Source organism: Daphnia pulicaria, unplaced genomic scaffold, assembly GCF_021234035.1.
Source record: "Daphnia pulicaria isolate SC F1-1A unplaced genomic scaffold, SC_F0-13Bv2 h1tg000057l, whole genome shotgun sequence".
NCBI lineage: Eukaryota > Metazoa > Arthropoda > Branchiopoda > Diplostraca > Daphniidae > Daphnia > Daphnia pulicaria.
The window spans coordinates 190,320-214,446 of record NW_025804784.1 but is presented as its reverse complement, the minus strand read 5'-3'; the positions used below and the strand labels follow the sequence as shown (position 1 = coordinate 214,446).

Genomic DNA, 24,127 nt, shown 5'->3' with positions numbered 1-24,127 from the left:
AGTTTGTTTTCAATAACAAATTTCTTGACATTTTTTTTCAATCACGATGGTTACCAGTCCAATTTCGTAGATGAAACATTTCAATGCCTTAGAGATAGGTTCAATTCATCTATAAGAATGATTCTGGATCAATTCCATTGAGAGTTTGTCAAATTTTATCGCGTTATTAATCGTGATGGTTACCAGTCCAAATTCGTAGATCAAAAATTTCAATGACATAGGGATAGGTTCAATTCATCTATAGGAATGATTCTGGATGAATTTCATTGCGAGTTTTTCAAAGTTGATCGCGCTTTTCATTCGCGATGGTTACCAGTCCAAATTCAATGAACAAACATTTCTGTCACTTTGAAGTGATTTTCTATTCATCCATTGGGACTGGGAGGGTAATTTTTCATTTTTGAATGTCAACGGCCATATCACGTAGAACGCACCTGGTCTCGTCAGCTCCCAGAAGTTAAGTAACGTCGAGTCCCGTTAGTACTTGGAAGGGTGACCGCTTGGGAATACGGGATGTCGTTGGCGATGGATAGTTTGTTTTCAATAACAAATTTCTTGAAATTTTTTTTCAATCACGATGGTTACCAGTCCAATTTCGTAGATGAAACATTTCAATGCCTTAGAGATAGGTTCAATTCATCTATAAGAATGATTCTGGATCAATTCCATTGAGAGTTTGTCAAATTTTATCGCGTTTTTCAATCACGATGGTTACCAGTCCAATTTCGTAGATGAAACATTTCAATGCCTTAGAGATAGGTTCAATTCATCTATAAGAATGATTCTGGATCAATTCCATTGAGAGTTTGTCAAATTTTATCGCGTTTTTTAATCGTGATGGTTACCAGTCCAAATTCGTAGATCAAAAATTTCAATGACATAGGGATAGGTTCAATTCATCTATAGGAATGATTCTGGATGAATTTCATTGCGAGTTTTTCAAAGTTGATCGCGCTTTTCATTCGCGATGGTTACCAGTCCAAATTCAATGAACAAACATTTCTGTCACTTTGAAGTGATTTTCTATTCATCCATTGGGACTGGGAGGGTAATTTTTCATTTTTGAATGTCAACGGCCATATCACGTAGAACGCACCTGGTCTCGTCAGCTCCCAGAAGTTAAGTTACGTCGAGTCCCGTTAGTACTTGGAAGGGTGACCGCTTGGGAATACGGGATGTCGTTGGCGATGGATAGTTTGTTTTCAATAACAAATTTCTTGACATTTTTTTTCAATCACGATGGTTACCAGTCCAATTTCGTAGATGAAACATTTCAATGCCTTAGAGATAGGTTCAATTCATCTATAAGAATGATTCTGGATCAATTCCATTGAGAGTTTGTCAAATTTTATCGCGTTATTAATCGTGATGGTTACCAGTCCAAATTCGTAGATCAAAAATTTCAATGACATAGGGATAGGTTCAATTCATCTATAGGAATGATTCTGGATGAATTTCATTGTGAGTTTTTCAAAGTTGATCGCGCTTTTTATTCGCGATGGTTACCAGTCCAAATTCAATGAACAAACATTTCTGTCACTTTGAAGTGATTTTCTATTCATCCATTGGGACTGGGAGGGTAAATTTTCATATTTGAATGTCAACGGCCATATCACGTAGAACGCACCTGGTCTCGTCAGCTCCCAGAAGTTAAGTTACGTCGAGTCCCGTTAGTACTTGGAAGGGTGACCGCTTGGGAATACGGGATGTCGTTGGCGATGGATAGTTTGTTTTCAATAACAAATTTCTTGACATTTTTTTTCAATCACGATGGTTACCAGTCCAATTTCGTAGATGAAACATTTCAATGCCTTAGAGATAGGTTCAATTCATCTATAAGAATGATTCTGGATCAATTCCATTGAGAGTTTGTCAAATTTTATCGCGTTATTAATCGTGATGGTTACCAGTCCAAATTCGTAGATCAAAAATTTCAATGACATAGGGATAGGTTCAATTCATCTATAGGAATGATTCTGGATGAATTTCATTGTGAGTTTTTCAAAGTTGATCGCGCTTTTTATTCGCGATGGTTACCAGTCCAAATTCAATGAACAAACATTTCTGTCACTTTGAAGTGATTTTCTATTCATCCATTGGGACTGGGAGGGTAAATTTTCATATTTGAATGTCAACGGCCATATCACGTAGAACGCACCTGGTCTCGTCAGCTCCCAGAAGTTAAGTTACGTCGAGTCCCGTTAGTACTTGGAAGGGTGACCGCTTGGGAATACGGGATGTCGTTGGCGATGGATAGTTTGTTTTCAATAACAAATTTCTTGACATTTTTTTTCAATCACGATGGTTACCAGTCCAATTTCGTAGATGAAACATTTCAATGCCTTAGAGATAGGTTCAATTCATCTATAAGAATGATTCTGGATCAATTCCATTGAGAGTTTGTCAAATTTTATCGCGTTTTTTAATCGTGATGGTTACCAGTCCAAATTCGTAGATCAAAAATTTCAATGACATAGGGATAGGTTCAATTCATCTATAGGAATGATTCTGGATGAATTTCATTGCGAGTTTTTCAAAGTTGATCGCGCTTTTCATTCGCGATGGTTACCAGTCCAAATTCGTAGATCAAAAATTTCAATGACATAGGGATAGGTTCAATTCATCTATAGGAATGATTCTGGATGAATTTCATTGCGAGTTTTTCAAAGTTGATCGCGGTTTTTACTCGCGATGGTTACCAGTCCAAATTCAATGAACAAACATTTCTGTCACTTTGAAGTGATTTTCTATTCATCCATTGGGACTGGGAGGGTAAATTTTCATTTTTGAATGTCAACGGCCATATCACGTAGAACGCACCTGGTCTCGTCAGCTCCCAGAAGTTAAGTTACGTCGAGTCCCGTTAGTACTTGGAAGGGTGACCGCTTGGGAATACGGGATGTCGTTGGCGATGGATAGTTTGTTTTCAATAACAAATTTCTTGACATTTTTTTTCAATCACGATGGTTACCAGTCCAATTTCGTAGATGAAACATTTCAATGCCTTAGAGATAGGTTCAATTCATCTATAAGAATGATTCTGGATCAATTCCATTGAGAGTTTGTCAAATTTTATCGCGTTTTTTAATCGTGATGGTTACCAGTCCAAATTCGTAGATCAAAAATTTCAATGACATAGGGATAGGTTCAATTCATCTATAGGAATGATTCTGGATGAATTTCATTGCGAGTTTTTCAAAGTTGATCGCGCTTTTCATTCGCGATGGTTACCAGTCCAAATTCAATGAACAAACATTTCTGTCACTTTGAAGTGATTTTCTATTCATCCATTGGGACTGGGAGGGTAATTTTTCATTTTTGAATGTCAACGGCCATATCACGTAGAACGCACCTGGTCTCGTCAGCTCCCAGAAGTTAAGTAACGTCGAGTCCCGTTAGTACTTGGAAGGGTGACCGCTTGGGAATACGGGATGTCGTTGGCGATGGATAGTTTGTTTTCAATAACAAATTTCTTGAAATTTTTTTTCAATCACGATGGTTACCAGTCCAATTTCGTAGATGAAACATTTCAATGCCTTAGAGATAGGTTCAATTCATCTATAAGAATGATTCTGGATCAATTCCATTGAGAGTTTGTCAAATTTTATCGCGTTTTTCAATCACGATGGTTACCAGTCCAATTTCGTAGATGAAACATTTCAATGCCTTAGAGATAGGTTCAATTCATCTATAAGAATGATTCTGGATCAATTCCATTGAGAGTTTGTCAAATTTTATCGCGTTTTTTAATCGTGATGGTTACCAGTCCAAATTCGTAGATCAAAAATTTCAATGACATAGGGATAGGTTCAATTCATCTATAGGAATGATTCTGGATGAATTTCATTGCGAGTTTTTCAAAGTTGATCGCGCTTTTTATTCGCGATGGTTACCAGTCCAAATTCAATGAACAAACATTTCTGTCACTTTGAAGTGATTTTCTATTCATCCATTGGGACTGGGAGGGTAAATTTTCATATTTGAATGTCAACGGCCATATCACGTAGAACGCACCTGGTCTCGTCAGCTCCCAGAAGTTAAGTTACGTCGAGTCCCGTTAGTACTTGGAAGGGTGACCGCTTGGGAATACGGGATGTCGTTGGCGATGGATAGTTTGTTTTCAATAACAAATTTCTTGACATTTTTTTTCAATCACGATGGTTACCAGTCCAATTTCGTAGATGAAACATTTCAATGCCTTAGAGATAGGTTCAATTCATCTATAAGAATGATTCTGGATCAATTCCATTGAGAGTTTGTCAAATTTTATCGCGTTATTAATCGTGATGGTTACCAGTCCAAATTCGTAGATCAAAAATTTCAATGACATAGGGATAGGTTCAATTCATCTATAGGAATGATTCTGGATGAATTTCATTGTGAGTTTTTCAAAGTTGATCGCGCTTTTTATTCGCGATGGTTACCAGTCCAAATTCAATGAACAAACATTTCTGTCACTTTGAAGTGATTTTCTATTCATCCATTGGGACTGGGAGGGTAAATTTTCATATTTGAATGTCAACGGCCATATCACGTAGAACGCACCTGGTCTCGTCAGCTCCCAGAAGTTAAGTTACGTCGAGTCCCGTTAGTACTTGGAAGGGTGACCGCTTGGGAATACGGGATGTCGTTGGCGATGGATAGTTTGTTTTCAATAACAAATTTCTTGACATTTTTTTTCAATCACGATGGTTACCAGTCCAATTTCGTAGATGAAACATTTCAATGCCTTAGAGATAGGTTCAATTCATCTATAAGAATGATTCTGGATCAATTCCATTGAGAGTTTGTCAAATTTTATCGCGTTATTAATCGTGATGGTTACCAGTCCAAATTCGTAGATCAAAAATTTCAATGACATAGGGATAGGTTCAATTCATCTATAGGAATGATTCTGGATGAATTTCATTGTGAGTTTTTCAAAGTTGATCGCGCTTTTTATTCGCGATGGTTACCAGTCCAAATTCAATGAACAAACATTTCTGTCACTTTGAAGTGATTTTCTATTCATCCATTGGGACTGGGAGGGTAAATTTTCATATTTGAATGTCAACGGCCATATCACGTAGAACGCACCTGGTCTCGTCAGCTCCCAGAAGTTAAGTTACGTCGAGTCCCGTTAGTACTTGGAAGGGTGACCGCTTGGGAATACGGGATGTCGTTGGCGATGGATAGTTTGTTTTCAATAACAAATTTCTTGACATTTTTTTTCAATCACGATGGTTACCAGTCCAATTTCGTAGATGAAACATTTCAATGCCTTAGAGATAGGTTCAATTCATCTATAAGAATGATTCTGGATCAATTCCATTGAGAGTTTGTCAAATTTTATCGCGTTTTTTAATCGTGATGGTTACCAGTCCAAATTCGTAGATCAAAAATTTCAATGACATAGGGATAGGTTCAATTCATCTATAGGAATGATTCTGGATGAATTTCATTGCGAGTTTTTCAAAGTTGATCGCGCTTTTCATTCGCGATGGTTACCAGTCCAAATTCAATGAACAAACATTTCTGTCACTTTGAAGTGATTTTCTATTCATCCATTGGGACTGGGAGGGTAATTTTTCATTTTTGAATGTCAACGGCCATATCACGTAGAACGCACCTGGTCTCGTCAGCTCCCAGAAGTTAAGTTACGTCGAGTCCCGTTAGTACTTGGAAGGGTGACCGCTTGGGAATACGGGATGTCGTTGGCGATGGATAGTTTGTTTTCAATAACAAATTTCTTGACATTTTTTTTCAATCACGATGGTTACCAGTCCAATTTCGTAGATGAAACATTTCAATGCCTTAGAGATAGGTTCAATTCATCTATAAGAATGATTCTGGATCAATTCCATTGAGAGTTTGTCAAATTTTATCGCGTTATTAATCGTGATGGTTACCAGTCCAAATTCGTAGATCAAAAATTTCAATGACATAGGGATAGGTTCAATTCATCTATAGGAATGATTCTGGATGAATTTCATTGTGAGTTTTTCAAAGTTGATCGCGCTTTTTATTCGCGATGGTTACCAGTCCAAATTCAATGAACAAACATTTCTGTCACTTTGAAGTGATTTTCTATTCATCCATTGGGACTGGGAGGGTAAATTTTCATATTTGAATGTCAACGGCCATATCACGTAGAACGCACCTGGTCTCGTCAGCTCCCAGAAGTTAAGTTACGTCGAGTCCCGTTAGTACTTGGAAGGGTGACCGCTTGGGAATACGGGATGTCGTTGGCGATGGATAGTTTGTTTTCAATAACAAATTTCTTGACATTTTTTTTCAATCACGATGGTTACCAGTCCAATTTCGTAGATGAAACATTTCAATGCCTTAGAGATAGGTTCAATTCATCTATAAGAATGATTCTGGATCAATTCCATTGAGAGTTTGTCAAATTTTATCGCGTTATTAATCGTGATGGTTACCAGTCCAAATTCGTAGATCAAAAATTTCAATGACATAGGGATAGGTTCAATTCATCTATAGGAATGATTCTGGATGAATTTCATTGTGAGTTTTTCAAAGTTGATCGCGCTTTTTATTCGCGATGGTTACCAGTCCAAATTCAATGAACAAACATTTCTGTCACTTTGAAGTGATTTTCTATTCATCCATTGGGACTGGGAGGGTAAATTTTCATATTTGAATGTCAACGGCCATATCACGTAGAACGCACCTGGTCTCGTCAGCTCCCAGAAGTTAAGTTACGTCGAGTCCCGTTAGTACTTGGAAGGGTGACCGCTTGGGAATACGGGATGTCGTTGGCGATGGATAGTTTGTTTTCAATAACAAATTTCTTGACATTTTTTTTCAATCACGATGGTTACCAGTCCAATTTCGTAGATGAAACATTTCAATGCCTTAGAGATAGGTTCAATTCATCTATAAGAATGATTCTGGATCAATTCCATTGAGAGTTTGTCAAATTTTATCGCGTTTTTTAATCGTGATGGTTACCAGTCCAAATTCGTAGATCAAAAATTTCAATGACATAGGGATAGGTTCAATTCATCTATAGGAATGATTCTGGATGAATTTCATTGCGAGTTTTTCAAAGTTGATCGCGCTTTTCATTCGCGATGGTTACCAGTCCAAATTCAATGAACAAACATTTCTGTCACTTTGAAGTGATTTTCTATTCATCCATTGGGACTGGGAGGGTAATTTTTCATTTTTGAATGTCAACGGCCATATCACGTAGAACGCACCTGGTCTCGTCAGCTCCCAGAAGTTAAGTTACGTCGAGTCCCGTTAGTACTTGGAAGGGTGACCGCTTGGGAATACGGGATGTCGTTGGCGATGGATAGTTTGTTTTCAATAACAAATTTCTTGACATTTTTTTTCAATCACGATGGTTACCAGTCCAATTTCGTAGATGAAACATTTCAATGCCTTAGAGATAGGTTCAATTCATCTATAAGAATGATTCTGGATCAATTCCATTGAGAGTTTGTCAAATTTTATCGCGTTATTAATCGTGATGGTTACCAGTCCAAATTCGTAGATCAAAAATTTCAATGACATAGGGATAGGTTCAATTCATCTATAGGAATGATTCTGGATGAATTTCATTGTGAGTTTTTCAAAGTTGATCGCGCTTTTTATTCGCGATGGTTACCAGTCCAAATTCAATGAACAAACATTTCTGTCACTTTGAAGTGATTTTCTATTCATCCATTGGGACTGGGAGGGTAAATTTTCATATTTGAATGTCAACGGCCATATCACGTAGAACGCACCTGGTCTCGTCAGCTCCCAGAAGTTAAGTTACGTCGAGTCCCGTTAGTACTTGGAAGGGTGACCGCTTGGGAATACGGGATGTCGTTGGCGATGGATAGTTTGTTTTCAATAACAAATTTCTTGACATTTTTTTTCAATCACGATGGTTACCAGTCCAATTTCGTAGATGAAACATTTCAATGCCTTAGAGATAGGTTCAATTCATCTATAAGAATGATTCTGGATCAATTCCATTGAGAGTTTGTCAAATTTTATCGCGTTATTAATCGTGATGGTTACCAGTCCAAATTCGTAGATCAAAAATTTCAATGACATAGGGATAGGTTCAATTCATCTATAGGAATGATTCTGGATGAATTTCATTGTGAGTTTTTCAAAGTTGATCGCGCTTTTTATTCGCGATGGTTACCAGTCCAAATTCAATGAACAAACATTTCTGTCACTTTGAAGTGATTTTCTATTCATCCATTGGGACTGGGAGGGTAAATTTTCATATTTGAATGTCAACGGCCATATCACGTAGAACGCACCTGGTCTCGTCAGCTCCCAGAAGTTAAGTTACGTCGAGTCCCGTTAGTACTTGGAAGGGTGACCGCTTGGGAATACGGGATGTCGTTGGCGATGGATAGTTTGTTTTCAATAACAAATTTCTTGACATTTTTTTTCAATCACGATGGTTACCAGTCCAATTTCGTAGATGAAACATTTCAATGCCTTAGAGATAGGTTCAATTCATCTATAAGAATGATTCTGGATCAATTCCATTGAGAGTTTGTCAAATTTTATCGCGTTTTTTAATCGTGATGGTTACCAGTCCAAATTCGTAGATCAAAAATTTCAATGACATAGGGATAGGTTCAATTCATCTATAGGAATGATTCTGGATGAATTTCATTGCGAGTTTTTCAAAGTTGATCGCGCTTTTCATTCGCGATGGTTACCAGTCCAAATTCAATGAACAAACATTTCTGTCACTTTGAAGTGATTTTCTATTCATCCATTGGGACTGGGAGGGTAATTTTTCATTTTTGAATGTCAACGGCCATATCACGTAGAACGCACCTGGTCTCGTCAGCTCCCAGAAGTTAAGTAACGTCGAGTCCCGTTAGTACTTGGAAGGGTGACCGCTTGGGAATACGGGATGTCGTTGGCGATGGATAGTTTGTTTTCAATAACAAATTTCTTGACATTTTTTTTCAATCACGATGGTTACCAGTCCAATTTCGTAGATGAAACATTTCAATGCCTTAGAGATAGGTTCAATTCATCTATAAGAATGATTCTGGATCAATTCCATTGAGAGTTTGTCAAATTTTATCGCGTTTTTTAATCGTGATGGTTACCAGTCCAAATTCGTAGATAAAAAATTTCAATGACATAGGGATAGGTTCAATTCATCTATAGGAATGATTCTGGATGAATTTCATTGCGAGTTTTTCAAAGTTGATCGCGCTTTTTATTTGCGATGGTTACCAGTCCAAATTCAATGAACAAACATTTCTGTCACTTTGAAGTGATTTTCTATTCATCCATTGGGACTGGGAGGGTAAATTTTCATTTTTGAATGTCAACGGCCATATCACGTAGAACGCACCTGGTCTCGTCAGCTCCCAGAAGTTAAGTTACGTCGAGTCCCGTTAGTACTTGGAAGGGTGACCGCTTGGGAATACGGGATGTCGTTGGCGATGGATAGTTTGTTTTCAATAACAAATTTCTTGAAATTTTTTTTCAATCACGATGGTTACCAGTCCAATTTCGTAGATGAAACATTTCAATGCCTTAGAGATAGGTTCAATTCATCTATAAGAATGATTCTGGATCAATTCCATTGAGAGTTTGTCAAATTTTATCGCGTTATTTAATCGCGATGGTTAACAGTCCAAATTCGTAGATCAAAAATTTCAATGACATAGGGATAGGTTCAATTCATCTATAGGAATGATTCTGGATGAATTTCATTGCGAGTTTTTCAAAGTTGATCGCGCTTTTTATTCGCGATGGTTACCAGTCCAAATTCAATGAACAAACATTTCTGTCACTTTGAAGTGATTTTCTATTCATCCATTGGGACTGGGAGGGTAAATTTTCATTTTTGAATGTCAACGGCCATATCACGTAGAACGCACCTGGTCTCGTCAGCTCCCAGAAGTTAAGTTACGTCGAGTCCCGTTAGTACTTGGAAGGGTGACCGCTTGGGAATACGGGATGTCGTTGGCGATGGATAGTTTGTTTTCAATAACAAATTTCTTGAAATTTTTTTTCAATCACGATGGTTACCAGTCCAATTTCGTAGATGAAACATTTCAATGCCTTAGAGATAGGTTCAATTCATCTATAAGAATGATTCTGGATCAATTCCATTGAGAGTTTGTCAAATTTTATCGCGTTATTTAATCGCGATGGTTAACAGTCCAAATTCGTAGATCAAAAATTTCAATGACATAGGGATAGGTTCAATTCATCTATAGGAATGATTCTGGATGAATTTCATTGCGAGTTTTTCAAAGTTGATCGCGCTTTTCATTCGCGATGGTTACCAGTCCAAATTCAATGAACAAACATTTCTGTCACTTTGAAGTGATTTTCTATTCATCCATTGGGACTGGGAGGGTAATTTTTCATTTTTGAATGTCAACGGCCATATCACGTAGAACGCACCTGGTCTCGGCAGCTCCCAGAAGTTAAGTTACGTCGAGTCCCGTTAGTACTTGGAAGGGTGACCGCTTGGGAATACGGGATGTCGTTGACGATGGATAGTTTGTTTTCAATAACAAATTTCTTGACATTTTTTTTCAATCACGATGGTTACCAGTCCAATTTCGTAGATGAAACATTTCAATGCCTTAGAGATAGGTTCAATTCATCTATAAGAATGATTCTGGATCAATTCCATTGAGAGTTTGTCAAATTTTATCGCGTTTTTTAATCGCAATGGTTACCAGTCCAAATTCGTAGATCAAAAATTTCAATGACATAGGGATAGGTTCAATTCATCTATAGGAATGATTCTGGATGAATTTCATTGCGAGTTTTTCAAAATTGATCGCGCTTTTTATTCGCGATGGTTACCAGTCAAAATTCAATGAACAAACATTTCTGTCACTTTGAAGTGATTTTCTATTCATCCATTGGGACTGGGAGGGTAAATTTTCATTTTCGAATGTCAACGGCCATATCACGTAGAACGCACCTGGTCTCGTCAGCTCCCAGAAGTTAAGTTACGTCGAGTCCCGTTAGTACTTGGAAGGGTGACCGCTTGGGAATACGGGATGTCGTTGACGATGGATAGTTTGTTTTCAATAACAAATTTCTTGACATTTTTTTTCAATCACGATGGTTACCAGTCCAATTTCGTAGATGAAACATTTCAATGCCTTAGAGATAGGTTCAATTCATCTATAAGAATGATTCTGGATCAATTCCATTGAGAGTTTGTCAAATTTTATCGCGTTTTTTAATCGCAATGGTTACCAGTCCAAATTCGTAGATCAAAAATTTCAATGACATAGGGATAGGTTCAATTCATCTATAGGAATGATTCTGGATGAATTTCATTGCGAGTTTTTCAAAGTTGATCGCGGTTTTTACTCGCGATGGTTACCAGTCAAAATTCAATGAACAAACATTTCTGTCACTTTGAAGTGATTTTCTATTCATCCATTGGGACTGGGAGGGTAAATTTTAATTTTTGAATGTCAACGGCCATATCACGTAGAACGCACCTGGTCTCGTCAGCTCCCAGAAGTTAAGTTACGTCGAGTCCCGTTAGTACTTGGAAGGGTGACCGCTTGGGAATACGGGATGTCGTTGGTGATGGATAGTTTGTTTTCAATAACAAATTTCTTGAAATTTTTTTTCAATCACGATGGTTACCAGTCCAATTTCGTAGATGAAACATTTCAATGCCTTAGAGATAGGTTCAATTCATCTATAAGAATGATTCTGGATCAATTCCATTGAGAGTTTGTCAAATTTTATCGCGTTTTTTAATCGTGATGGTTACCAGTCCAAATTCGTAGATCAAAAATTTCAATGACATAGGGATAGGTTCAATTCATCTATAGGAATGATTCTGGATGAATTTCATTGCGAGTTTTTCAAAGTTGATCGCGCTTTTCATTCGCGATGGTTACCAGTCCAAATTCAATGAACAAACATTTCTGTGACTTTGAAGTGATTTTCTATTCATCCATTGGGACTGGGAGGGTAATTTTTCATTTTTGAATGTCAACGGCCATATCACGTAGAACGCACCTGGTCTCGTCAGCTCCCAGAAGTTAAGTAACGTCGAGTCCCGTTAGTACTTGGAAGGGTGACCGCTTGGGAATACGGGATGTCGTTGGCGATGGATAGTTTGTTTTCAATAACAAATTTCTTGAAATTTTTTTTCAATCACGATGGTTACCAGTCCAATTTCGTAGATGAAACATTTCAATGCCTTAGAGATAGGTTCAATTCATCTATAAGAATGATTCTGGATCAATTCCATTGAGAGTTTGTCAAATTTTATCGCGTTTTTTAATCGTGATGGTTACCAGTCCAAATTCGTAGATCAAAAATTTCAATGACATAGGGATAGGTTCAATTCATCTATAGGAATGATTCTGGATGAATTTCATTGCGAGTTTTTCAAAGTTGATCGCGGTTTTTACTCGCGATGGTTACCAGTCAAAATTCAATGAACAAACATTTCTGTCACTTTGAAGTGATTTTCTATTCATCCATTGGGACTGGGAGGGTAAATTTTCATTTTTGAATGTCAACGGCCATATCACGTAGAACGCACCTGGTCTCGTCAGCTCCCAGAAGTTAAGTTACGTCGAGTCCCGTTAGTACTTGGAAGGGTGACCGCTTGGGAATACGGGATGTCGTTGGCGATGGATAGTTTGTTTTCAATAACAAATTTCTTTACATTTTTTTTCAATCACGATGGTTACCAGTCCAATTTCGTAGATGAAACATTTCAATGCCTTAGAGATAGGTTCAATTCATCTATAAGAATGATTCTGGATCAATTCCATTGAGAGTTTGTCAAATTTTATCGCGTTTTTTAATCGTGATGGTTACCAGTCCAAATTCGTAGATCAAAAATTTCAATGACATAGGGATAGGTTCAATTCATCTATAGGAATGATTCTGGATGAATTTCATTGCGAGTTTTTCAAAGTTGATCGCGCTTTTCATTCGCGATGGTTACCAGTCCAAATTCAATGAACAAACATTTCTGTCACTTTGAAGTGATTTTCTATTCATCCATTGGGACTGGGAGGGTAAATTTTCATTTTTGAATGTCAACGGCCATATCACGTAGAACGCACCTGGTCTCGTCAGCTCCCAGAAGTTAAGTTACGTCGAGTCCCGTTAGTACTTGGAAGGGTGACCGCTTGGGAATACGGGATGTCGTTGGCGACGGATAGTTTGTTTTCAATAACAAATTTCTTGACATTTTTTTTCAATCACGATGGTTACCAGTCCAATTTCGTAGATGAAACATTTCAATGCCTTAGAGATAGGTTCAATTCATCTATAAGAATGATTCTGGATCAATTCCATTGAGAGTTTGTCAACTTTTATCGCGTTTTTTAATCGCAATGGTTACCAGTCCAAATTCGTAGATCAAAAATTTCAATGACATAGGGATAGGTTCAATTCATCTATAGGAATGATTCTGGATGAATTTCATTGAGAGTTTTTCAAAGTTGATCGCGCTTTTCATTCGCGATGGTTACCAGTCCAAATTCAATGAACAAACATTTCTGTCACTTTGAAGTGATTTTCTATTCATCCATTGGGACTGGGAGGGTAAATTTTCATTTTTGAATGTCAACGGCCATATCACGTAGAACGCACCTGGTCTCGTCAGCTCCCAGAAGTTAAGTTACGTCGAGTCCCGTTAGTACTTGGAAGGGTGACCGCTTGGGAATACGGGATGTCGTTGGCGACGGATAGTTTGTTTTCAATAACAAATTTCTTGACATTTTTTTTCAATCACGATGGTTACCAGTCCAATTTCGTAGATGAAACATTTTAATGCCTTAGAGATAGGTTCAATTCATCTATAAGAATGATTCTGGATCAATTCCATTGAGAGTTTGTCAAATTTTATCGCGTTTTTTAATCGTGATGGTTACCAGTCCAAATTCGTAGATCAAAAATTTCAATGACATAGGGATAGGTTCAATTCATCTATAGGAATGATTCTGGATGAATTTCATTGCGAGTTTTTCAAAGTTGATCGCGCTTTTTATTCGCGATGGTTACCAGTCAAAATTCAATGAACAAACATTTCTGTCACTTTGAAGTGATTTTCTATTCATCCATTGGGACTGGGAGGGTAAATTTTCATTTTCGAATGTCAACGGCCATATCACGTAGAACGCACCTGGTCTCGTCAGCTCCCAGAAGTTAAGTTACGTCGAGTCCCGTTAGCACTTGGAAGGGTGACCGCTTGGGAATACGGGATGTCGTTGACGATGGATAGTTTGTTTTCAATAACAAATTTCTTGACATTTTTTTTCAATCACGATGGTTACCAGTCCAATTTCGTAGATGAAACATTTCAATGCCTTAGAGATAGGTTCAATTCATCTATAAGAATGATTCTGGATCAATTCCATTGAGAGTTTGTCAAATTTTATCGCGTTTTTTAATCGCAATGGTTACCAGTCCAAATTCGTAGATCAAAAATTTCAATGACATAGGGATAGGTTCAATTCATCTATAGGAATGATTCTGGATGAATTTCATTGAGAGTTTTTCAAAGTTGATCGCGCTTTTCATTCGCGATGGTTACCAGTCCAAATTCAATGAACAAACATTTCTGTCACTTTGAAGTGATTTTCTATTCATCCATTGGGACTGGGAGGGTAAATTTTCATTTTTGAATGTCAACGGCCATATCACGTAGAACGCACCTGGTCTCGTCAGCTCCCAGAAGTTAAGTTACGTCGAGTCCCGTTAGTACTTGGAAGGGTGACCGCTTGGGAATACGGGATGTCGTTGACGATGGATAGTTTGTTTTCAATAACAAATTTCTTGACATTTTTTTTCAATCACGATGGTTACCAGTCCAATTTCGTAGATGAAACATTTCAATGCCTTAGAGATAGGTTCAATTCATCTATAAGAATGATTCTGGATCAATTCCATTGAGAGTTTGTCAAATTTTATCGCGTTTTTTAATCGCAATGGTTACCAGTCCAAATTCGTAGATCAAAAATTTCAATGACATAGGGATAGGTTCAATTCATCTATAGGAATGATTCTGGATGAATTTCATTGCGAGTTTTTCAAAGTTGATCGCGCTTTTTATTCGCGACGGTTACCAGTCCAAATTCAATGAACAAACATTTCTGTCACTTTGAAGTGATTTTCTATTCATCCATTGGGACTGGGAGGGTAAATTTTCATTTTCGAATGTCAACGGCCATATCACGTAGAACGCACCTGGTCTCGTCAGCTCCCAGAAGTTAAGTTACGTCGAGTCCCGTTAGTACTTGGAAGGGTGACCGCTTGGGAATACGGGATGTCGTTGACGATGGATAGTTTGTTTTCAATAACAAATTTCTTGACATTTTTTTTCAATCACGATGGTTACCAGTCCAATTTCGTAGATGAAACATTTCAATGCCTTAGAGATAGGTTCAATTCATCTATAAGAATGATTCTGGATCAATTCCATTGAGAGTTTGTCAAATTTTATCGCGTTTTTTAATCGCAATGGTTACCAGTCCAAATTCGTAGATCAAAAATTTCAATGACATAGGGATAGGTTCAATTCATCTATAGGAATGATTCTGGATGAATTTCATTGCGAGTTTTTCAAAGTTGATCGCGGTTTTTACTCGCGATGGTTACCAGTCAAAATTCAATGAACAAACATTTCTGTCACTTTGAAGTGATTTTCTATTCATCCATTGGGACTGGGAGGGTAAATTTTCATTTTTGAATGTCAACGGCCATATCACGTAGAACGCACCTGGTCTCGTCAGCTCCCAGAAGTTAAGTTACGTCGAGTCCCGTTAGTACTTGGAAGGGTGACCGCTTGGGAATACGGGATGTCGTTGGCGATGGATAGTTTGTTTTCAATAACACATTTCTTTACATTTTTTTTCAATCACGATGGTTACCAGTCCAATTTCGTAGATGAAACATTTCAATGCCTTAGAGATAGGTTCAATTCATCTATAAGAATGATTCTGGATCAATTCCATTGAGAGTTTGTCAAATTTTATCGCGTTTTTTAATCGTGATGGTTACCAGTCCAAATTCGTAGATCAAAAATTTCAATGACATAGGGATAGGTTCAATTCATCTATAGGAATGATTCTGGATGAATTTCATTGCGAGTTTTTCAAAGTTGATCGCGGTTTTTACTCGCGATGGTTACCAGTCAAAATTCAATGAACAAACATTTCTGTCACTTTGAAGTGATTTTCTATTCATCCATTGGGACTGGGAGGGTAAATTTTCATTTTTGAATGTCAACGGCCATATCACGTAGAACGCACCTGGTCTCGTCAGCTCCCAGAAGTTAAGTTACGTCGAGTCCCGTTAGTACTTGGAAGGGTGACCGCTTGGGAATACGGGATGTCGTTGACGATGGATAGTTTGTTTTCAATAACAAATTTCTTGACATTTTTTTTCAATCACGATGGTTACCAGTCCAATTTCGTAGATGAAACATTTCAATGCCTTAGAGATAGGTTCAATTCATCTATAAGAATGATTCTGGATCAATTCCATTGAGAGTTTGTCAAATTTTATCGCGTTTTTTAATCGCAATGGTTACCAGTCCAAATTCGTAGATCAAAAATTTCAATGACATAGGGATAGGTTCAATTCATCTATAGGAATGATTCTGGATGAATTTCATTGCGAGTTTTTCAAAGTTGATCGCGGTTTTTACTCGCGATGGTTACCAGTCAAAATTCAATGAACAAACATTTCTGTCACTTTGAAGTGATTTTCTATTCATCCATTGGGACTGGGAGGGTAAATTTTCATTTTTGAATGTCAACGGCCATATCACGTAGAACGCACCTGGTCTCGTCAGCTCCCAGAAGTTAAGTTACGTCGAGTCCCGTTAGTACTTGGAAGGGTGACCGCTTGGGAATACGGGATGTCGTTGGCGATGGATAGTTTGTTTTCAATAACACATTTCTTTACATTTTTTTTCAATCACGATGGTTACCAGTCCAATTTCGTAGATGAAACATTTCAATGCCTTAGAGATAGGTTCAATTCATCTATAAGAATGATTCTGGATCAATTCCATTGAGAGTTTGTCAAATTTTATCGCGTTTTTTAATCGTGATGGTTACCAGTCCAAATTCGTAGATCAAAAATTTCAATGACATAGGGATAGGTTCAATTCATCTATAGGAATGATTCTGGATGAATTTCATTGCGAGTTTTTCAAAGTTGATCGCGGTTTTTACTCGCGATGGTTACCAGTCCAAATTCAATGAACAAACATTTCTGTCACTTTGAAGTGATTTTCTATTCATCCATTGGGACTGGGAGGGTAAATTTTCATTTTTGAATGTCAACGGCCATATCACGTAGAACGCACCTGGTCTCGTCAGCTCCCAGAAGTTAAGTAACGTCGAGTCCCGTTAGTACTTGGAAGGGTGACCGCTTGGGAATACGGGATGTCGTTGGCGATGGATAGTTTGTTTTCAATAACAAATTTCTTGAAATTTTTTTTCAATCACGATGGTTACCAGTCCAATTTCGTAGATGAAACATTTCAATGCCTTAGAGATAGGTTCAATTCATCTATAAGAATGATTCTGGATCAATTCCATTGAGAGTTTGTCAAATTTTATCGCGTTTTTTAATCGTGATGGTTACCAGTCCAAATTCGTAGATCAAAAATTTCAATGACATAGGGATAGGTTCAATTCATCTATAGGAATGATTCTGGATGAATTTCATTGCGAGTTTTTCAAAGTTGATCGCGGTTTTTACTCGCGATGGTTACCAGTCCAAATTCAATGAACAAACATTTCTGTCACTTTGAAGTGATTTTCTATTCATCCATTGGGACTGGGAGGGTAAATTTTCATTTTTGAATGTCAACGGCCATATCACGTAGAACGCACCTGGTCTCGTCAGCTCCCAGAAGTTAAGTAACGTCGAGTCCCGTTAGTACTTGGAAGGGTGACCGCTTGGGAATACGGGATGTCGTTGGCGATGGATAGTTTGTTTTCAATAACAAATTTCTTGAAATTTTTTTTCAATCACGATGGTTACCAGTCCAATTTCGTAGATGAAACATTTCAATGCCTTAGAGATAGGTTCAATTCATCTATAAGAATGATTCTGGATCAATTCCATTGAGAGTTTGTCAAATTTTATCGCGTTTTTTAATCGTGATGGTTACCAGTCCAAATTCGTAGATCAAAAATTTCAATGACATAGGGATAGGTTCAATTCATCTATAGGAATGATTCTGGATGAATTTCATTGCGAGTTTTTCAAAGTTGATCGCGGTTTTTACTCGCGATGGTTACCAGTCAAAATTCAATGAACAAACATTTCTGTCACTTTGAAGTGATTTTCTATTCATCCATTGGGACTGGGAGGGTAAATTTTCATTTTTGAATGTCAACGGCCATATCACGTAGAACGCACCTGGTCTCGTCAGCTCCCAGAAGTTAAGTTACGTCGAGTCCCGTTAGTACTTGGAAGGGTGACCGCTTGGGAATACGGGATGTCGTTGGCGATGGATAGTTTGTTTTCAATAACAAATTTCTTGAAATTTTTTTTCAATCACGATGGTTACCAGTCCAATTTCGTAGATGAAACATTTCAATGCCTTAGAGATAGGTTCAATTCATCTATAAGAATGATTCTGGATCAATTCCATTGAGAGTTTGTCAAATTTTATCGCGTTTTTTAATCGTGATGGTTACCAGTCCAAATTCGTAGATCAAAAATTTCAATGACATAGGGATAGGTTCAATTCATCTATAGGAATGATTCTGGATGAATTTCATTGCGAGTTTTTCAAAGTTGATCGCGGTTTTTACTCGCGATGGTTACCAGTCAAAATTCAATGAACAAACATTTCTGTCACTTTGAAGTGATTTTCTATTCATCCATTGGGACTGGGAGGGTAAATTTTCATTTTTGAATGTCAACGGCCATATCACGTAGAACGCACCTGGTCTCGTCAGCTCCCAGAAGTTAAGTTACGTCGAGTCCCGTTAGTACTTGGAAGGGTGACCGCTTGGGAATACGGGATGTCGTTGGCGATGGATAGTTTGTTTTCAATAACAAATTTCTTGAAATTTTTTTTCAATCACGATGGTTACCAGTCCAATTTCGTAGATGAAACATTTCAATGCCTTAGAGATAGGTTCAATTCATCTATAAGAATGATTCTGGATCAATTCCATTGAGAGTTTGTCAAATTTTATCGCGTTTTTTAATCGTGATGGTTACCAGTCCAAATTCGTAGATCAAAAATTTCAATGACATAGGGATAGGTTCAATTCATCTATAGGAATGATTCTGGATGAATTTCATTGCGAGTTTTTCAAAGTTGATCGCGCTTTTCATTCGCGATGGTTACCAGTCCAAATTCAATGAACAAACATTTCTGTCACTTTGAAGTGATTTTCTATTCATCCATTGGGACTGGGAGGGTAAATTTTCATTTTTGAATGTCAACGGCCATATCACGTAGAACGCACCTGGTCTCGTCAGCTCCCAGAAGTTAAGTTACGTCGAGTCCCGTTAGTACTTGGAAGGGTGACCGCTTGGGAATACGGAATGTCGTTGGCGATGGATAGTTTGTTTTCAATAACAAATTTCTTGAAATTTTTTTTCAATCACGATGGTTACCAGTCCAATTTCGTAGATGAAACATTTCAATGCCTTAGAGATAGGTTCAATTCATCTATAAGAATGATTCTGGATCAATTCCATTGAGAGTTTGTCAAATTTTATCGCGTTTTTTAATCGTGATGGTTACCAGTCCAAATTCGTAGATCAAAAATTTCAATGACATAGGGATAGGTTCAATTCATCTATAGGAATGATTCTGGATGAATTTCATTGAGAGTTTTTCAAAGTTGATCGCGCTTTTCATTCGCGATGGTTACCAGTCCAAATTCAATGAACAAACATTTCTGTCACTTTGAAGTGATTTTCTATTCATCCATTGGGACTGGGAGGGTAAATTTTCATTTTTGAATGTCAACGGCCATATCACGTAGAACGCACCTGGTCTCGTCAGCTCCCAGAAGTTAAGTTACGTCGAGTCCCGTTAGTACTTGGAAGGGTGACCGCTTGGGAATACGGGATGTCGTTGACGATGGATAGTTTGTTTTCAATAACAAATTTCTTGACATTTTTTTTCAATCACGATGGTTACCAGTCCAATTTCGTAGATGAAACATTTCAATGCCTTAGAGATAGGTTCAATTCATCTATAAGAATGATTCTGGATCAATTCCATTGAGAGTTTGTCAAATTTTATCGCGTTTTTTAATCGCAATGGTTACCAGTCCAAATTCGTAGATCAAAAATTTCAATGACATAGGGATAGGTTCAATTCATCTATAGGAATGATTCTGGATGAATTTCATTGCGAGTTTTTCAAAGTTGATCGCGCTTTTTATTCGCGACGGTTACCAGTCCAAATTCAATGAACAAACATTTCTGTCACTTTGAAGTGATTTTCTATTCATCCATTGGGACTGGGAGGGTAAATTTTCATTTTCGAATGTCAACGGCCATATCACGTAGAACGCACCTGGTCTCGTCAGCTCCCAGAAGTTAAGTTACGTCGAGTCCCGTTAGTACTTGGAAGGGTGACCGCTTGGGAATACGGGATGTCGTTGACGATGGATAGTTTGTTTTCAATAACAAATTTCTTGACATTTTTTTTCAATCACGATGGTTACCAGTCCAATTTCGTAGATGAAACATTTCAATGCCTTAGAGATAGGTTCAATTCATCTATAAGAATGATTCTGGATCAATTCCATTGAGAGTTTGTCAAATTTTATCGCGTTTTTTAATCGCAATGGTTACCAGTCCAAATTCGTAGATCAAAAATTTCAATGACATAGGGATAGGTTCAATTCATCTATAGGAATGATTCTGGATGAATTTCATTGCGAGTTTTTCAAAGTTGATCGCGGTTTTTACTCGCGATGGTTACCAGTCAAAATTCAATGAACAAACATTTCTGTCACTTTGAAGTGATTTTCTATTCATCCATTGGGACTGGGAGGGTAAATTTTCATTTTTGAATGTCAACGGCCATATCACGTAGAACGCACCTGGTCTCGTCAGCTCCCAGAAGTTAAGTTACGTCGAGTCCCGTTAGTACTTGGAAGGGTGACCGCTTGGGAATACGGGATGTCGTTGGCGATGGATAGTTTGTTTTCAATAACACATTTCTTTACATTTTTTTTCAATCACGATGGTTACCAGTCCAATTTCGTAGATGAAACATTTCAATGCCTTAGAGATAGGTTCAATTCATCTATAAGAATGATTCTGGATCAATTCCATTGAGAGTTTGTCAAATTTTATCGCGTTTTTTAATCGTGATGGTTACCAGTCCAAATTCGTAGATCAAAAATTTCAATGACATAGGGATAGGTTCAATTCATCTATAGGAATGATTCTGGATGAATTTCATTGCGAGTTTTTCAAAGTTGATCGCGGTTTTTACTCGCGATGGTTACCAGTCAAAATTCAATGAACAAACATTTCTGTCACTTTGAAGTGATTTTCTATTCATCCATTGGGACTGGGAGGGTAAATTTTCATTTTTGAATGTCAACGGCCATATCACGTAGAACGCACCTGGTCTCGTCAGCTCCCAGAAGTTAAGTTACGTCGAGTCCCGTTAGTACTTGGAAGGGTGACCGCTTGGGAATACGGGATGTCGTTGACGATGGATAGTTTGTTTTCAATAACAAATTTCTTGACATTTTTTTTCAATCACGATGGTTACCAGTCCAATTTCGTAGATGAAACATTTCAATGCCTTAGAGATAGGTTCAATTCATCTATAAGAATGATTCTGGATCAATTCCATTGAGAGTTTGTCAAATTTTATCGCGTTTTTTAATCGCAATGGTTACCAGTCCAAATTCGTAGATCAAAAATTTCAATGACATAGGGATAGGTTCAATTCATCTATAGGAATGATTCTGGATGAATTTCATTGCGAGTTTTTCAAAGTTGATCGCGGTTTTTACTCGCGATGGTTACCAGTCAAAATTCAATGAACAAACATTTCTGTCACTTTGAAGTGATTTTCTATTCATCCATTGGGACTGGGAGGGTAAATTTTCATTTTTGAATGTCAACGGCCATATCACGTAGAACGCACCTGGTCTCGTCAGCTCCCAGAAGTTAAGTTACGTCGAGTCCCGTTAGTACTTGGAAGGGTGACCGCTTGGGAATACGGGATGTCGTTGGCGATGGATAGTTTGTTTTCAATAACACATTTCTTTACATTTTTTTTCAATCACGATGGTTACCAGTCCAATTTCGTAGATGAAACATTTCAATGCCTTAGAGATAGGTTCAATTCATCTATAAGAATGATTCTGGATCAATTCCATTGAGAGTTTGTCAAATTTTATCGCGTTTTTTAATCGTGATGGTTACCAGTCCAAATTCGTAGATCAAAAATTTCAATGACATAGGGATAGGTTCAATTCATCTATAGGAATGATTCTGGATGAATTTCATTGCGAGTTTTTCAAAGTTGATCGCGGTTTTTACTCGCGATGGTTACCAGTCCAAATTCAATGAACAAACATTTCTGTCACTTTGAAGTGATTTTCTATTCATCCATTGGGACTGGGAGGGTAAATTTTCATTTTTGAATGTCAACGGCCATATCACGTAGAACGCACCTGGTCTCGTCAGCTCCCAGAAGTTAAGTAACGTCGAGTCCCGTTAGTACTTGGAAGGGTGACCGCTTGGGAATACGGGATGTCGTTGGCGATGGATAGTTTGTTTTCAATAACAAATTTCTTGAAATTTTTTTTCAATCACGATGGTTACCAGTCCAATTTCGTAGATGAAACATTTCAATGCCTTAGAGATAGGTTCAATTCATCTATAAGAATGATTCTGGATCAATTCCATTGAGAGTTTGTCAAATTTTATCGCGTTTTTTAATCGTGATGGTTACCAGTCCAAATTCGTAGATCAAAAATTTCAATGACATAGGGATAGGTTCAATTCATCTATAGGAATGATTCTGGATGAATTTCATTGCGAGTTTTTCAAAGTTGATCGCGGTTTTTACTCGCGATGGTTACCAGTCCAAATTCAATGAACAAACATTTCTGTCACTTTGAAGTGATTTTCTATTCATCCATTGGGACTGGGAGGGTAAATTTTCATTTTTGAATGTCAACGGCCATATCACGTAGAACGCACCTGGTCTCGTCAGCTCCCAGAAGTTAAGTAACGTCGAGTCCCGTTAGTACTTGGAAGGGTGACCGCTTGGGAATACGGGATGTCGTTGGCGATGGATAGTTTGTTTTCAATAACAAATTTCTTGAAATTTTTTTTCAATCACGATGGTTACCAGTCCAATTTCGTAGATGAAACATTTCAATGCCTTAGAGATAGGTTCAATTCATCTATAAGAATGATTCTGGATCAATTCCATTGAGAGTTTGTCAAATTTTATCGCGTTTTTTAATCGTGATGGTTACCAGTCCAAATTCGTAGATCAAAAATTTCAATGACATAGGGATAGGTTCAATTCATCTATAGGAATGATTCTGGATGAATTTCATTGCGAGTTTTTCAAAGTTGATCGCGGTTTTTACTCGCGATGGTTACCAGTCAAAATTCAATGAACAAACATTTCTGTCACTTTGAAGTGATTTTCTATTCATCCATTGGGACTGGGAGGGTAAATTTTCATTTTTGAATGTCAACGGCCATATCACGTAGAACGCACCTGGTCTCGTCAGCTCCCAGAAGTTAAGTTACGTCGAGTCCCGTTAGTACTTGGAAGGGTGACCGCTTGGGAATACGGGATGTCGTTGGCGATGGATAGTTTGTTTTCAATAACAAATTTCTTGAAATTTTTTTTCAATCACGATGGTTACCAGTCCAATTTCGTAGATGAAACATTTCAATGCCTTAGAGATAGGTTCAATTCATCTATAAGAATGATTCTGGATCAATTCCATTGAGAGTTTGTCAAATTTTATCGCGTTTTTTAATCGTGATGGTTACCAGTCCAAATTCGTAGATCAAAAATTTCAATGACATAGGGATAGGTTCAATTCATCTATAGGAATGATTCTGGATGAATTTCATTGCGAGTTTTTCAAAGTTGATCGCGGTTTTTACTCGCGATGGTTACCAGTCAAAATTCAATGAACAAACA

The 24,127-nt window shown here is 37.6% G+C and overlaps 7 non-coding genes and 37 pseudogenes across 7 annotated transcripts; all 44 read left to right on the top strand.

The window, feature by feature from the left end:
• Nucleotides 1-406: 406 nt before the first annotated feature.
• On the top strand, nucleotides 407-525 carry LOC124316940 (annotated as a pseudogene).
• Nucleotides 526-1,068: 543 nt separating this feature from the next.
• On the top strand, nucleotides 1,069-1,187 carry LOC124317279 (annotated as a pseudogene).
• A 412-nt stretch (nucleotides 1,188-1,599) lies between these two features.
• On the top strand, nucleotides 1,600-1,718 carry LOC124317278 (annotated as a pseudogene).
• Nucleotides 1,719-2,130: 412 nt separating this feature from the next.
• Nucleotides 2,131-2,249, top strand: LOC124317277 (annotated as a pseudogene).
• Nucleotides 2,250-2,792: 543 nt separating this feature from the next.
• LOC124317275 lies at nucleotides 2,793-2,911 on the top strand (annotated as a pseudogene).
• Nucleotides 2,912-3,324: 413 nt separating this feature from the next.
• On the top strand, nucleotides 3,325-3,443 carry LOC124316939 (annotated as a pseudogene).
• A 543-nt stretch (nucleotides 3,444-3,986) lies between these two features.
• Nucleotides 3,987-4,105, top strand: LOC124317274 (annotated as a pseudogene).
• A 412-nt stretch (nucleotides 4,106-4,517) lies between these two features.
• LOC124317273 lies at nucleotides 4,518-4,636 on the top strand (annotated as a pseudogene).
• Nucleotides 4,637-5,048: 412 nt separating this feature from the next.
• On the top strand, nucleotides 5,049-5,167 carry LOC124317272 (annotated as a pseudogene).
• Nucleotides 5,168-5,580: 413 nt separating this feature from the next.
• On the top strand, nucleotides 5,581-5,699 carry LOC124317271 (annotated as a pseudogene).
• A 412-nt stretch (nucleotides 5,700-6,111) lies between these two features.
• On the top strand, nucleotides 6,112-6,230 carry LOC124317270 (annotated as a pseudogene).
• Nucleotides 6,231-6,642: 412 nt separating this feature from the next.
• Nucleotides 6,643-6,761, top strand: LOC124317269 (annotated as a pseudogene).
• Nucleotides 6,762-7,174: 413 nt separating this feature from the next.
• LOC124317268 lies at nucleotides 7,175-7,293 on the top strand (annotated as a pseudogene).
• A 412-nt stretch (nucleotides 7,294-7,705) lies between these two features.
• On the top strand, nucleotides 7,706-7,824 carry LOC124317267 (annotated as a pseudogene).
• Nucleotides 7,825-8,236: 412 nt separating this feature from the next.
• Nucleotides 8,237-8,355, top strand: LOC124317266 (annotated as a pseudogene).
• A 413-nt stretch (nucleotides 8,356-8,768) lies between these two features.
• Nucleotides 8,769-8,887, top strand: LOC124316938 (annotated as a pseudogene).
• A 413-nt stretch (nucleotides 8,888-9,300) lies between these two features.
• On the top strand, nucleotides 9,301-9,419 carry LOC124317264 (annotated as a pseudogene).
• A 413-nt stretch (nucleotides 9,420-9,832) lies between these two features.
• On the top strand, nucleotides 9,833-9,951 carry LOC124317263 (annotated as a pseudogene).
• A 413-nt stretch (nucleotides 9,952-10,364) lies between these two features.
• Nucleotides 10,365-10,483, top strand: LOC124316988 (annotated as a pseudogene).
• Nucleotides 10,484-10,896: 413 nt separating this feature from the next.
• Nucleotides 10,897-11,015, top strand: LOC124317430. The gene has a single exon (XR_006912100.1). It is a non-coding gene; the product is annotated as a 5S ribosomal RNA (ribosomal RNA).
• A 413-nt stretch (nucleotides 11,016-11,428) lies between these two features.
• Nucleotides 11,429-11,547, top strand: LOC124317524 (annotated as a pseudogene).
• A 413-nt stretch (nucleotides 11,548-11,960) lies between these two features.
• LOC124316937 lies at nucleotides 11,961-12,079 on the top strand (annotated as a pseudogene).
• A 413-nt stretch (nucleotides 12,080-12,492) lies between these two features.
• LOC124317262 lies at nucleotides 12,493-12,611 on the top strand (annotated as a pseudogene).
• Nucleotides 12,612-13,024: 413 nt separating this feature from the next.
• LOC124317261 lies at nucleotides 13,025-13,143 on the top strand (annotated as a pseudogene).
• Nucleotides 13,144-13,556: 413 nt separating this feature from the next.
• On the top strand, nucleotides 13,557-13,675 carry LOC124317260 (annotated as a pseudogene).
• Nucleotides 13,676-14,088: 413 nt separating this feature from the next.
• Nucleotides 14,089-14,207, top strand: LOC124317023 (annotated as a pseudogene).
• A 413-nt stretch (nucleotides 14,208-14,620) lies between these two features.
• On the top strand, nucleotides 14,621-14,739 carry LOC124317418. The gene has a single exon (XR_006912098.1). It is a non-coding gene; the product is annotated as a 5S ribosomal RNA (ribosomal RNA).
• A 413-nt stretch (nucleotides 14,740-15,152) lies between these two features.
• LOC124317406 lies at nucleotides 15,153-15,271 on the top strand. Its single transcript, XR_006912097.1, has one exon. It is a non-coding gene; the product is annotated as a 5S ribosomal RNA (ribosomal RNA).
• Nucleotides 15,272-15,684: 413 nt separating this feature from the next.
• On the top strand, nucleotides 15,685-15,803 carry LOC124317259 (annotated as a pseudogene).
• Nucleotides 15,804-16,216: 413 nt separating this feature from the next.
• Nucleotides 16,217-16,335, top strand: LOC124317394. The gene has a single exon (XR_006912096.1). It is a non-coding gene; the product is annotated as a 5S ribosomal RNA (ribosomal RNA).
• A 413-nt stretch (nucleotides 16,336-16,748) lies between these two features.
• On the top strand, nucleotides 16,749-16,867 carry LOC124317258 (annotated as a pseudogene).
• Nucleotides 16,868-17,280: 413 nt separating this feature from the next.
• Nucleotides 17,281-17,399, top strand: LOC124316935 (annotated as a pseudogene).
• Nucleotides 17,400-17,812: 413 nt separating this feature from the next.
• On the top strand, nucleotides 17,813-17,931 carry LOC124316934 (annotated as a pseudogene).
• Nucleotides 17,932-18,344: 413 nt separating this feature from the next.
• LOC124317256 lies at nucleotides 18,345-18,463 on the top strand (annotated as a pseudogene).
• A 413-nt stretch (nucleotides 18,464-18,876) lies between these two features.
• LOC124317255 lies at nucleotides 18,877-18,995 on the top strand (annotated as a pseudogene).
• A 413-nt stretch (nucleotides 18,996-19,408) lies between these two features.
• On the top strand, nucleotides 19,409-19,527 carry LOC124317020 (annotated as a pseudogene).
• A 413-nt stretch (nucleotides 19,528-19,940) lies between these two features.
• Nucleotides 19,941-20,059, top strand: LOC124317382. The gene has a single exon (XR_006912095.1). It is a non-coding gene; the product is annotated as a 5S ribosomal RNA (ribosomal RNA).
• A 413-nt stretch (nucleotides 20,060-20,472) lies between these two features.
• Nucleotides 20,473-20,591, top strand: LOC124317370. The gene has a single exon (XR_006912094.1). It is a non-coding gene; the product is annotated as a 5S ribosomal RNA (ribosomal RNA).
• Nucleotides 20,592-21,004: 413 nt separating this feature from the next.
• Nucleotides 21,005-21,123, top strand: LOC124317254 (annotated as a pseudogene).
• Nucleotides 21,124-21,536: 413 nt separating this feature from the next.
• LOC124317358 lies at nucleotides 21,537-21,655 on the top strand. The gene has a single exon (XR_006912093.1). It is a non-coding gene; the product is annotated as a 5S ribosomal RNA (ribosomal RNA).
• Nucleotides 21,656-22,068: 413 nt separating this feature from the next.
• On the top strand, nucleotides 22,069-22,187 carry LOC124317252 (annotated as a pseudogene).
• A 413-nt stretch (nucleotides 22,188-22,600) lies between these two features.
• On the top strand, nucleotides 22,601-22,719 carry LOC124316933 (annotated as a pseudogene).
• Nucleotides 22,720-23,132: 413 nt separating this feature from the next.
• On the top strand, nucleotides 23,133-23,251 carry LOC124316932 (annotated as a pseudogene).
• Nucleotides 23,252-23,664: 413 nt separating this feature from the next.
• Nucleotides 23,665-23,783, top strand: LOC124317251 (annotated as a pseudogene).
• Nucleotides 23,784-24,127: the final 344 nt, after the last annotated feature.